Source organism: Apium graveolens, chromosome 7, assembly GCF_009905375.1.
Source record: "Apium graveolens cultivar Ventura chromosome 7, ASM990537v1, whole genome shotgun sequence".
Classification (NCBI taxonomy): domain Eukaryota; kingdom Viridiplantae; phylum Streptophyta; class Magnoliopsida; order Apiales; family Apiaceae; genus Apium; species Apium graveolens.
Window position 1 is genome coordinate 29,434,749 of NC_133653.1, and position 12,116 is coordinate 29,446,864.

Consider the following 12,116-nt stretch of genomic DNA (forward strand, 5'->3'; position numbering starts at 1 on the left):
ATTTTTCAAACTAGAGAAGATACAGCTGAATTGATAAATGCTAAAAGGAGGATGGTTAATGAACATGAATATGCTGAGAGATGTTTGTTGAAGAACTATCTCAGGACAACTCCTGATATCAAAGAGATCAGAAATTGAAGCCAAGTCAAAGATCTACAACTGCTTAAATTCTAAAGTGTATACAGACTGAAGCTGTTATCAGAAGTTTAAGATGGTAAAGCTGAAAGGACTGTAAGTTGTAGTTATCTAGTCAAATTCTCATGCATTTGTACTTAATGTTTTTGATATCATCAAATATCTGTTGAACTTGTATATTATGCTAATTTACAAGTTGGGGGAGATTGTTAGATATATTTGATAATGTCATATGTAATATGATTTGTGTTTAGTTTTCAGATCTTACTTAACAGGATAAATCACTTCTTAACTGGAAATCAGCACTTATACTGAAGACAGAACTTAAGATATCGGAACTTAAGTTATCAGAACTTAAGTGATCAGAAGATATTTATCAGGAGATAATATCAGGACTTAAGATGACTTTCAGATAAGGCAGGCGGCTGATTGAAAGGAAAGAAGATCGAGAATAAGACAGAAAGAATTATGCATGAAGAAAGAATTCTATGAAGAATAGAATACTTGGAAGAAAAGATAACTAGTTGATATATTTTAGGAAGCAGAATTATATTCCATATCAATTAGAACATTATCTTGTAACTGTGTAGTATATAAACACAGGCATAGGGTTTACACTATAAGTGTTATCATTATCGAAGTTATTATTCTTTGTACCCCTAACAGCTCTCGTGATAATTTGTTCATCACCGAGAGAGGACAGTTCCATATTATAACAGAGTTTATTGTGTTGAATAAAATATGTTTTCTATTACTTGAGTTCTTATATTTGATTTGATTGTGCTAAACACTGTATTCAACCCCCTTCTACAGTGTGTGTGACCTAACATAAAAATAAAAATATATAGAATTATTGATATTCATAAGTATGTTTATAGAATATAATTATTTTTGTCTAATAGATTCTGTAGGATTCTCTAAGTCATGTTGGCTACTAGATTGATATACAACATAGGTCGACTAATTGTCAATATGAGATGTTTTGTAATTCTGTATAAGTGAAATGGAGTCAAGTGACAGAAAGACTCCCGACGGATAATCTACAAAGACTCCCGATAGATAATCAACAAAGCTCCTGATGGATGACAATATTCAAATTAGCAGTTGACAGTGACAAATCAGTCACATGCGTCGGGTGTTTGCAAATGGAATGTGGCAGCCTAATTGCAGGTGTTAGATAACAAAGAAGCATTACCATTTCCATGCAAATGTGAAGACAATCAAAGATGTTGGATAGAGTAATGTAGCAGCATGATATTAGACTAAATTCATTTTGTTTTATTGTCTTGTCTTATTATCATGTAACTTGGTGATACATAAATCAAGAGTAGCAAGTAGAACCAAGTAACTAAGAAAGCTTATTTTGAAGAGAAAAAGATAAGGCTGCATCTACTAAGAATTTCTCTGTAAGATTGTTTGTTCACTTGTAAGCAACTGTGTGCTATTCAAAGCATCACAGGGTTCTCAATCTGATATATATATATATATATATATATATATATATATATATATATATATATATATCTGGTGGATACATTCAAATCCAGCAGAAAGTTTTAAAGCTTTGTGTTTTATTACCTAGTGTTTTAATTTCTATTATTCTTCTATTCCGCATTACTGCAAATCAAACACTGTTATATATATTAAGTTAGAACATTCTTAAAATTTGGAAAAGGAGCCAGAATTATATTCAACCCCCCTTCTGTAATTCTTGTTGTATTATTTGGAAATAACATAGTTATTGTTGAATTTATTCGGTGTTGAATCTCTTTATAATTATTTTATTGATATTTCTGGTATCTGGAAAGGCCGCATCGAAGCGAGCGCGGTGGTTATCATTGCAAAACCGAAGATTGTTTATTTTTTAGAGGTTTACACTTTCGGCATGTCTATAGAGTGTGTCGCTCTTTCAATCTCAATTAATGCGATTGGGGCTTCTGAACACCGGGTAAAAATGGTTTTTATGTGATAGAATATATTATAATGTTGCTGCTTCGAGGGATGTACGTGCCATTTGGAGCGTTTGAGATTTCTTTGATATCTTTTTTAACTTCAAATATTTTAAAATTATGTGTATTAAATGATACAAAATAAATCAACTTATTATGTTACAACCTTAAAACTCGCGTGATGCACAAATTGTTTCTAGAAAGAATGCTCAAAATACACAACTTTCCAGTTTTAAGTGCCCAAAATGCCCATTGACAGGACGGACTGCCCAAAACACCCACAAACTATCCATATGTAGTATGCATATTCTGATTTTTAAAAATATACAAAAAATACGCATTTTCAACATGCGTATTCAGTGTCTATAATAACAAGAATACGCATGTCGAATTTGCGTATTTTGCGTACTATAGACAATGAATACACATGGAAGACAAAACATGCGTATTATTAGTAAAAAAAATAAACAAAGAATACACATGTTAGACATGCATATTCAATGGGTATTATGGGAAGTCACTCCCGTCAAATGGCATTTTAGTTATTTATCCCCCAAATGGTGGGTATTTTGATTTTTCTCCATTTTTTCAATAATATATAAATAAATAACTTATATTTCATATCTATTCAAAAGAAAGATGTTAATTTGTTTTTACAATTTAAAAAATCTAGCAATTAAGCAATTTTGAAAACGTATTGACTTTACTGATTTTAGATAGTACCCTAATTACAAAAAAAATGTAAAACATACCTTTTTAATAAAATTAAATATATATATATATATATATATATATATATATATTTAAAAGTTTTTGAAAGAAACACTGAATTTCTTGCCATTGTTTGTATGAAACCAATTCATGTTATTATAAAATTATTTTCATATTTGAAATTATAATATATGAATGAAACTTATATACACACTAAAATATATGATTTGATTCGATCTATTTTATGTTAAAAATAAAAAGTAATTATATTGATCCATAAATTATTGTACTCTCTCCTTCATAATAACTTAAAATATTAGAAATTTAAATACTAATATGTATGAATATTTTATTGAATTTATAATAGTTTGGCATATCAAGCCAATATATATGAATATGTATATGAAAAAAGTTTGAAATCATACACAAAAAATGACAATGATTAAAATAATGATACATTAGTCTCTATATTAGAATAATATGTAATATAACATCAACCCTGTCATACAAAATAACATATTTTAAAGTACATATCTCATGTATAAATAGTAGCATATATGCATATATTTGTTAACTAAACACCGTCGCAAATAATTTAACAATATTATACTAACACTTCAACACGAAAAATTTGTGATTAGGATGAGACATATTCTATATCATATGCATTATGACCTTAAACTCATATAAATAAACTACGCAAATTATAATAAAAAAACAGCTTATTTGACTTGGAGAGATCATGTACAATCAAAATATTTGTTATCGCCAGAATCATCAAGCCTGCAAAAAAACAAAATTGTAACACAATAAATCATCAATTTAGAGTCTAAATATTCTTTGAACATAAACTATATATGATGCTAATTTTTGTATATATTTAATGAAATAAATTAATGAGATTAAAAACTCTAAAAAAGTGTACGAAGTAAGCGGCAACAAATTGCGCCTCAATAACTTGCTGAATAACAAATCATATCCACCAAAAAAACATATTCAGACGAGCCTGCAGTCATAACGTTTTTGTTCATGATCTTGTGCACTTTCTAAAGGAACTCAACAACATCAGATGGGTCAAAAGCAAAAGGCATAAATACATGTTGATTATTTTTGCATGCGTGATCATGTTTACGCGCTTTTGTCTCGGCTGTTTTTGTAGCCGTCTGACCAACTACAAACGGTCCATTCTCCAATCCACTTAAAAGAGAAACTACCGTTAGTCCATTCCCAAATGAAACATTTTAATTAAATTTTTAGGGAATATACTTTATTTATTAAACTTTAAAAAAATTCAAAAACTTTATACTTCAAATTTTGTTATATTTCTAAGTTCGTGCCTCGCACGAGCTATTATGCTAGTTGATATTGATTATTGATTCAGCACATAATACATACATTGATACATACCCTATCTATCATTCTTTTTTTATTAAACTAATTGATATTAAAGATTTCGATTCTTCCTTCTTCTAAATATCTACTTTAAATCGCACTTTTTTGAGTTTATTTTATACTAGGTCGAACCCTTGCCATGCACAATTTTTTTCTAACTTATCATAATTTTTAATATAAATTGAATTTTGAAATTTATAAGATACGAAATATGTTCGTTCAAAATTTTAAATAATATAATTTAATAATAATTATACAAATACACTTATATATTTTTATTATTTTTATTTAGAGGTATTTAAGTTTGAAAATAATAATATTACTAATTAAAAAATATAATATTATTGATATTTCTATATGTGTTTACGAAAGATAATTATCTTTTATCTTAAAAGTTAATTTTTAAACCGGGCCAAAAGGATAGGAATCACCTTTAGCCAGGATTAATAGTGCATATTATATTCTTTTATTTCAAGTCTATTAAACTGATGAAATAACTATATTTAGGTTTTGAAAAAAAGTAGCATGAATAACGTAAATACAAAATCAATCTCGTGTATTATATAAACCAAGTATGATATATACTGACCGGCTATCAAGTTTTTAATGCTTTGGCGTGCAATACACAATTTTTTTTATTTTTTATTTAACAAATATTATTAATTTAAAGTCGTTAAAAAAAATCAAAAAATAAAGTTCAAACAAATAAAAAAAAGTTTACCAGGTTTCTATTGGTTTTTTTTCACCTCTATCTTGAGTTCTATAAATCAGATTTTGTATTGGGTATTAAGCATTCTATTATTATTATTATTATTATTATATCTTCTCTTTTCCTTTCAAAATAAAAATAAATAAATAAATAAATAAATAGATCGGATTTTTATTTATTATTAACGCGAAGTTCAGGAAGTAATTTTTAATTCAGTGATGCCAACAAATATTATTCAGAAATTTAAGAAAAAAAAGTTACAATTTTCGCATTATTATTCAATTCAATTTTGAATGCCAACTTCTTTTTATTTTAAATCATTGAAAAGGTAGAATATTCTATTGAATTAGAATACTTATTTATCGTTGATTTTAAAATATTCCTTTATTTTAGATCCAACAACTACAATCTGTTTGTTCAAAAATCTAATGGTCCTTATCACATTGGTCATCATGGATCATGACTACAAAAAATTTGGATAAGATCATCGTTATGCATATTATATAATATTAGCTTATATCATGTACGATGCACCATCTTATTATTATTATTCTTTTAAATTTATTTTTTATTTATTTAATATACATATATAATAAAATACATAATCAAATCTTATCTACTGTTCTATCATTCCATAATATTTTGGTTTTTGAATAGCAGTATAACAATGTAATTTTTTTACATTTATGATTGCTAAAATCTCTAATCATATTCTATTTAGAATTGTATTAGAATATTATATCTTAATTGGTGTTTGAATAGTATTGAAACAATATAATCATATTATATTTGTGATTGTACTAAGAATATACTTATTTTAATAAAATACAATATTAGTCTATTTTATATTGTTGTGCAAGTCATGCCTTAATATAACAAGACTAAGTCACATTGACAATCATGATATTTAGTTGACTTGTAATAGTTTATGTAATCTGTAATGTATTACTTGAGTCAGGAAAAATGATTTGAAACTAGCCTGGGGTATTTTTCTATGAACAACCAACAAGTTAAAGAATAAATCTCTAGAAGAAGATCAATCATAATCATGCCTCGGAATGAAGACACGTAGCTTGGAGAAGAATAATGTTGTAGATTAAAAAATATTCTAAGTCAAATATCGAGAATTCGTGGACCAAAAATATCGAGAAGTATATCGAGAACTGTTCAAACTTATATAGAGTCATTTTTCTATAGAGAAGTCATTTGGCATGTAGAGAAGTCATTTATGTATAGAGAAGCGAATCAGCCTATAGAGAAGTATAATACATGTAGAGGTGTGGAGATATCTGTTAGATATTAGGTGCAACACAGGGGGGGTGAATGTGTTTTCTTGATTTTTGATTAACTTGTGAACATATTTGGTTATTTAGAACAAGACAAATGTATTAATTTGCAGAGATAATTTACTAATGTAAAACATACAAGCAACTATCGAAAATTGACTTGATTGTATTAATCAAATTTATTTTGCTACAAATCTGTGTTCTTAAAGATAGGAACTCAGCTACAATTCTTGGGAGAGAATTCAAGATTTTTCCTATATCTGTTTGCTACTTTTTAAAAAAGGACCCGTGAATGCTTTATAGAATAACATGCACGGGATTATAAAACTTGCACTAAAATGGACTAACACAGTTTCTAAAGCTACTTTATATATTTTCCATTTCCAATATTAGCAAATATGTGCTGAATCTAATAGGTTTGTGATCCTCCTTTGTCCAGTGAATCTTTGCCCTTGATTTTGAATTCTTCAAGCTACTTTTGTAGTCTTTCCAATTCAGTGATAAAATTGTTTGTTGACTGATAATATTGAATCTTCAAATTGTCTGCATTCTGAATTATGAGATAGTTTGTCGAAATCTCTTTTTGTAAAATATAAGTGATGATGTCAAAGATCACTGGAGATAACAATATCATTAGTATTCCTGATCAAAGTATGAAGCAAGCCAAATGGACATCTGATCTAAGGTGGAGATTAATGAACTGTTATTTTTAGTAATCAGCTAAGCTTGGGGTCAACCCAAAGTAAGTTGTATTGTTATCTTAATCTGTATTTTGTACTTGTAACATTTAAAGTCTGTAAAACTGTCAAAGGAGCATACTGGAGCCTTTTTCTATAAACAGTGTCAAGCCTAAGAATTCTATCTAGAAGAAGATCAAGAATATCATTCCTCAGAAGAATTATGAAGAAGCTTGGAGTTGAATAAATCTATTTTAGGAAAAATACTCTAATTCAAGATCTCTACAAGTCACATATTTAATGTTATAGAGAAGTCATTCGAGAACTCCATAATGGCTTATCGAGAAGTCAGGAAAGCTACTATAGAACTCAGAGATATCGACAATCCAAATTGAAGACATGAAGATTGGAGATATCGACAAGTCATTTCTTCACTAGAGAACTCAGAGTTATCGACAAATCTACATTCATTAGAGAACTCAGAGTTATCGATAAGTCCAATTCTACTAGAGAACTCAGAGATATCGATAAGTTAAAATTCACTAGAGAACTCAGAGACATCGACAAGTTAAATTTTTACTAGAGAACTCTAAGATATCGACAAGTCAAGAAGCTACTAGAGAACTAAGAGTTATCGATAAGTCAAAGTGAAGATGTGAAGACTAGAGATCTCGAAAAGCCCAAAATTCTCTTATAGAGAACTGAAGTCCTCTACAAGCCAGACCAAATGTAAAGTACTAGAGATCTCGATAAGCCAATATACATATCGAGATGTCAAGTATTCTATAGACCTAAACTGGAGATCTCGAGGTACAATCTCAAAGTACAAAGTTGCAGATCAGTTCAATATCCAAGATAAACAATCAACAAACAATCCAACAGCTGGATTGACAAGTCTACAAAAAGTAGCTTGAAGAGTGTGCAAGATCAATGGTAAAGATTAACTAACAGAGGAAGATTAAAGTAAACACGGTATGCTAAAGATATGCTAAGCCATAAATGAAAGATCTACTTTTCTATATAAATAGAAATGACAAGTGACAATTTAGAAAAGCTAATAGCATGTCTTATTACCAACTGTGTAAGCCAGCAGTTAACTGAGTTATAAAGTTAACACTGGTCCTTAGTCAGTTGTAACAATTTAGATCAAATTTCTTGTAACACTCTCAAGTAGAAGCTAAGCTCTTTATCAACAAAGAGCCTAGAAATTTTGTATCAAAACAATCTTAATTTTAATATAAAATTAAGTGAGTTTTGAAGATCTGTGTTCTTTATTTTCTGCAAGCTCAAATTCTGCATGAACACATTTCACTACAAGAATTAATTTACTTTGTTCAACCATAAACATTCAAGAAAAGCGTAAAAACTGTAAAACACATTCACCCCCTGTGTGTTATTCATTTCCTAACACTTTTATTCTATAGAGATGTCGCATATCGATAAGTAAAATAACTTATCGATATCTTGGGTCCACTACATGTGATAATGATTTGTCGAGGTCTCTAGTTCTCTACACAAGTTTTTAACTTGTCGATATCTTGAGTTCTCTACATGTAGATATAACTTGTAGATATCTCCAGTTCTTTACAAGAAGAAATGACTTGTCGATATCTCCATTTCTCTACATAGACTTTTTGACTTGTCAATATCTGAGATCTCTACATGAATTTTGACTTGTCAATATCTCTTGAGACTTCTCTACAAGTCATTTGAACTTATCGACATACTTCTCGATATTCCTTGATTTGTGACTTGTCGATATCTGAGTTAGAACATTTTTCCTAGAACATCATTATTCAAATCCAAGCTGCTACATTTCTCTATGAGGCATGATCAATATTTAATTTTCTTCTAGAGTTTATTCCTTAACTTGATAACTGTTCAGAGAAAAATCCTTCAGTCTGATCTACTTAACATTTTTGCAAACTCGAGAAATACAATCACATAATACAAAATTAGATTATCATACAACTTATCCTTAGGGTCGTCAATATGACTTAGTCTTGTTATGTATAGGCATGTTTTGCACAACAATATCGATAAGTCAAATGCATGTAGAGATGTGGAGATATGGATAAGTCAAATGCATGTAGAGATGTGGAGATATCGACAAGTCAAATACATGTAGAGATGTGGAGATATCGACAAGTCAAATGAATGTAGAGATGTGGAGATGTCGACAAGTTAAATACGTGTAGAGATGTGGATATATCGACAAGTTAAATACATGTAGAGATGTGGTGATATCGACATAGCTTTTTGTACTTTGAAGATCTCGATAACAGTTTTATTTATAGAGCGCAACTACCATGAAGATTTCAAATTACTAGTCAACAAACCATTTTATCATTAAAATGGAAAGTTTACAAATACGGCTTGAAGAGTGCAAGATCAAGGGCAAAGATGAACCGGACAGAGGAGTGTAGCAGACCTAGAAGATTGTATGCAGATATGTAGCCCTTGAAATAGAAATAGACAAAAAAGTTTTAGAAAATATGTTAATCTATTTTAGTGCAATCTCTATAAACTGTTATGAACCTGGCCACTTTGCCACATAATGCAAGAAGCAAAAGAAGGTGAAGAAAGACAAGGTATACTTGGAGCTTTAAGATAAGTATAAGGCTTTTTTGAAAAAACAACATGGAAAGGATTATATTGCAGAAGGAAAAAGTTGGGATGACTCAGATGATGACGACGAAGAATATGAAAATTATGCCCTCATGGCTAAAGAGGAAGGATAGTCATCTGCATAAAAAACTGAGGTCCCCATATTAAGCACTATTAATTTGAATGCATCTCTATCTAAAGAAACTATTGAAACGATGAGCATGAAAATGTTTCACATTCGCACAAGTATGATATCTGCCACTGAAAAAATGAACAGATTGTCTAAAGTGAATGAGGAAATTGAAAAAAAAAAGAAAAACTAGAACTGCGGCTTGTGAGCCTAGAGTCTATTAGACAAGAAAATGAATATCTTAAAAATAAGCTGAAATGTGCAGAGATTATAGAGGTTGTACTAAGAGAAGAGATTGAGAAAAATGAACTTAAACCTAAGTCATTTAAGAATGCATCTGAATTAGTTGGCTAATATCATGAAAATAACAAATCTTGTGTCAATGTGGCAAGTGGAGTGGAATATGAGGCCAATCCATCTGTAAAGAAAAAGCAAACTAATAAAGGCAAAGAGAGCTTGAACAAGGAAGTTCCTGATGTTCTACAAAAAGTGAATGCACCCTTGTTCAAACCCTGCGATGGACTTTAGTGAAGATGATCTCATCATTAATGAGGATGAGAGCAAGAAAAATATTAATCCAACTACCAACACTAAAACTGAAAAGAACTCATGTTCCCAAGACTCATCAAAGTAAAGTAAAGAGTGAAGGAACAAAGAGGAAAAAGACACAAGCCCGTGTTTTGGCTAAGAAATCTCTTACGCGTATTATATATAAAGGATTTAATATAGTTTAAAACCCGTGTGATCCACAATTTTTTAAAATTTACTTTTAATTCTTTGAAATTTCATTATTATAAATTTTTAATGTACATATATATTGTTATTTATGATGTTGTTGAAATATTGTTTTCATTTTTGAGAGTGTGTTGTAATATTGTTGTAATAAATATGAAGATTTTGAGAAATATATAAATGTGGAATTGAATTACAACTATTTATATTAAAATATCTAAATATATTTAATTTACCGTGTTATCATAATATCATATTTGATATTTGAATAGTAGTTTAATAATGTAATCTGTTTTATATTTATAATTTGTTAAATCTCTAATAATATTATATCTAGGATTGTATTAGAATATTGTATCACAATGGTGTTTGAGTTAGAAAATGAATACAACATAGGGGGTGAATGTGTTTTGAATTATTTTTAAACTTTTTGAATTGTTATGAATGTGGTGAACAAAGTAGTCTAACTTGTAGAGATAAGTGTTTTAAAAGAAATAATAAAAACATGCACAAGAACACACTATCTTCAAAAATCACTTAATTTTATATTAAAATCAAGAGTTTCTTGCTACAAATTTCAGGGTTTTTTGTTGATAAACAACTCAACTTCTTTCTTGAGAGTTACCATATTTTCTAGATCTATATATTACAATCTTAAAAAAAGCATCCAGTGTTTACTCTATAGAACAGTAAACACAGGTTTTACACATCATGTACTAAACTCTACTTTAAGTTAACTAAATTTTTCTATTTTTGATTTAGTGTATCTTTGCAAATCGTGCATGTCTGTGACTTTACTTTGTCAGTTAATCTTGGCATTTGATCTTGTACTCTTTAAGCTGCATTTGTAGACTTTTCAAATCAGTGATTGATTTGTTTATTGATTGATAATCTTGGATATTTAACTGGTCTGCATTTTGTACTTTGAGTTTTATATCGAGAACTCCAGTTTGTTATAGAGAGAACTTGACATCTCGATAAGTATAATGACTTATCGAGATCTCTTAGTTCTCGACAACTGTCTTGTCTTGTCGAGTTCTTTGAGTTCTCGAATGTGAGCTTGACTTGTCGAGGTCTCTAATTTCTCGAGTATGAACTTGACTTGTCGAGGTCTCCAAATCTCTGCATGTAGAATTGACCCTTGTCGAGTTCTTTGAGTTCTCGAATGTGAGCTTGACTTATCGAGGTCTCTAATTTCTCGAGTATGAACTTGACTTGTCGAGGTCTCCAAATCTCTGCATGTAGAATTGACTTATCGATATCTCCAATCTTCGTTTCTTTACTTTGACTTACCTTTTTCCAAATAAACCTCTAGTTACCTTTTCCAAATAAAACACATTACATTCTTTTATTTCTTTTTGACTTGAAAACCTTATTCTCGCAAAATATTACATGAAGATCTATTTTATAAAATTGAATATTAATATTATAATTTTTAAATAGCAATTACAATTTTCAGTTAAAAACATAATCTTTTATAACCAAATTCCTATTTTTTCCAAAATAATATGAAAAAATCTATTTAATAAAAAAGAATATTATTACTATAATTATTAATAACAACCCAATTACTATTTTTAACTAAAACGCATTAGCAATCTAATACAAATTAATTATACAATATTAAGAAAAATAAAATCAAAAAATAATATAATATTAAATATATTCCGTGCATCCCAAAAAGTGACTCTAAAGAATTAAAAGTAAAAATGGCCCATGCAGGTCTCGAACCTGCGACCTTCGCGTTATTAGCACGACGCTCTAACCAGCTGAGCTAATAGGCCAGAT

The 12,116-nt window shown here is 29.2% G+C and overlaps 1 non-coding gene across 1 annotated transcript; it reads right to left on the reverse strand.

Moving 5' to 3' along the window:
- Window positions 1-12,038: 12,038 nt before the first annotated feature.
- TRNAI-AAU (transfer RNA isoleucine (anticodon AAU)) lies at window positions 12,039-12,112 on the reverse strand. The gene has a single exon. It is a non-coding gene; the product is annotated as a tRNA-Ile (tRNA).
- Window positions 12,113-12,116: the final 4 nt, after the last annotated feature.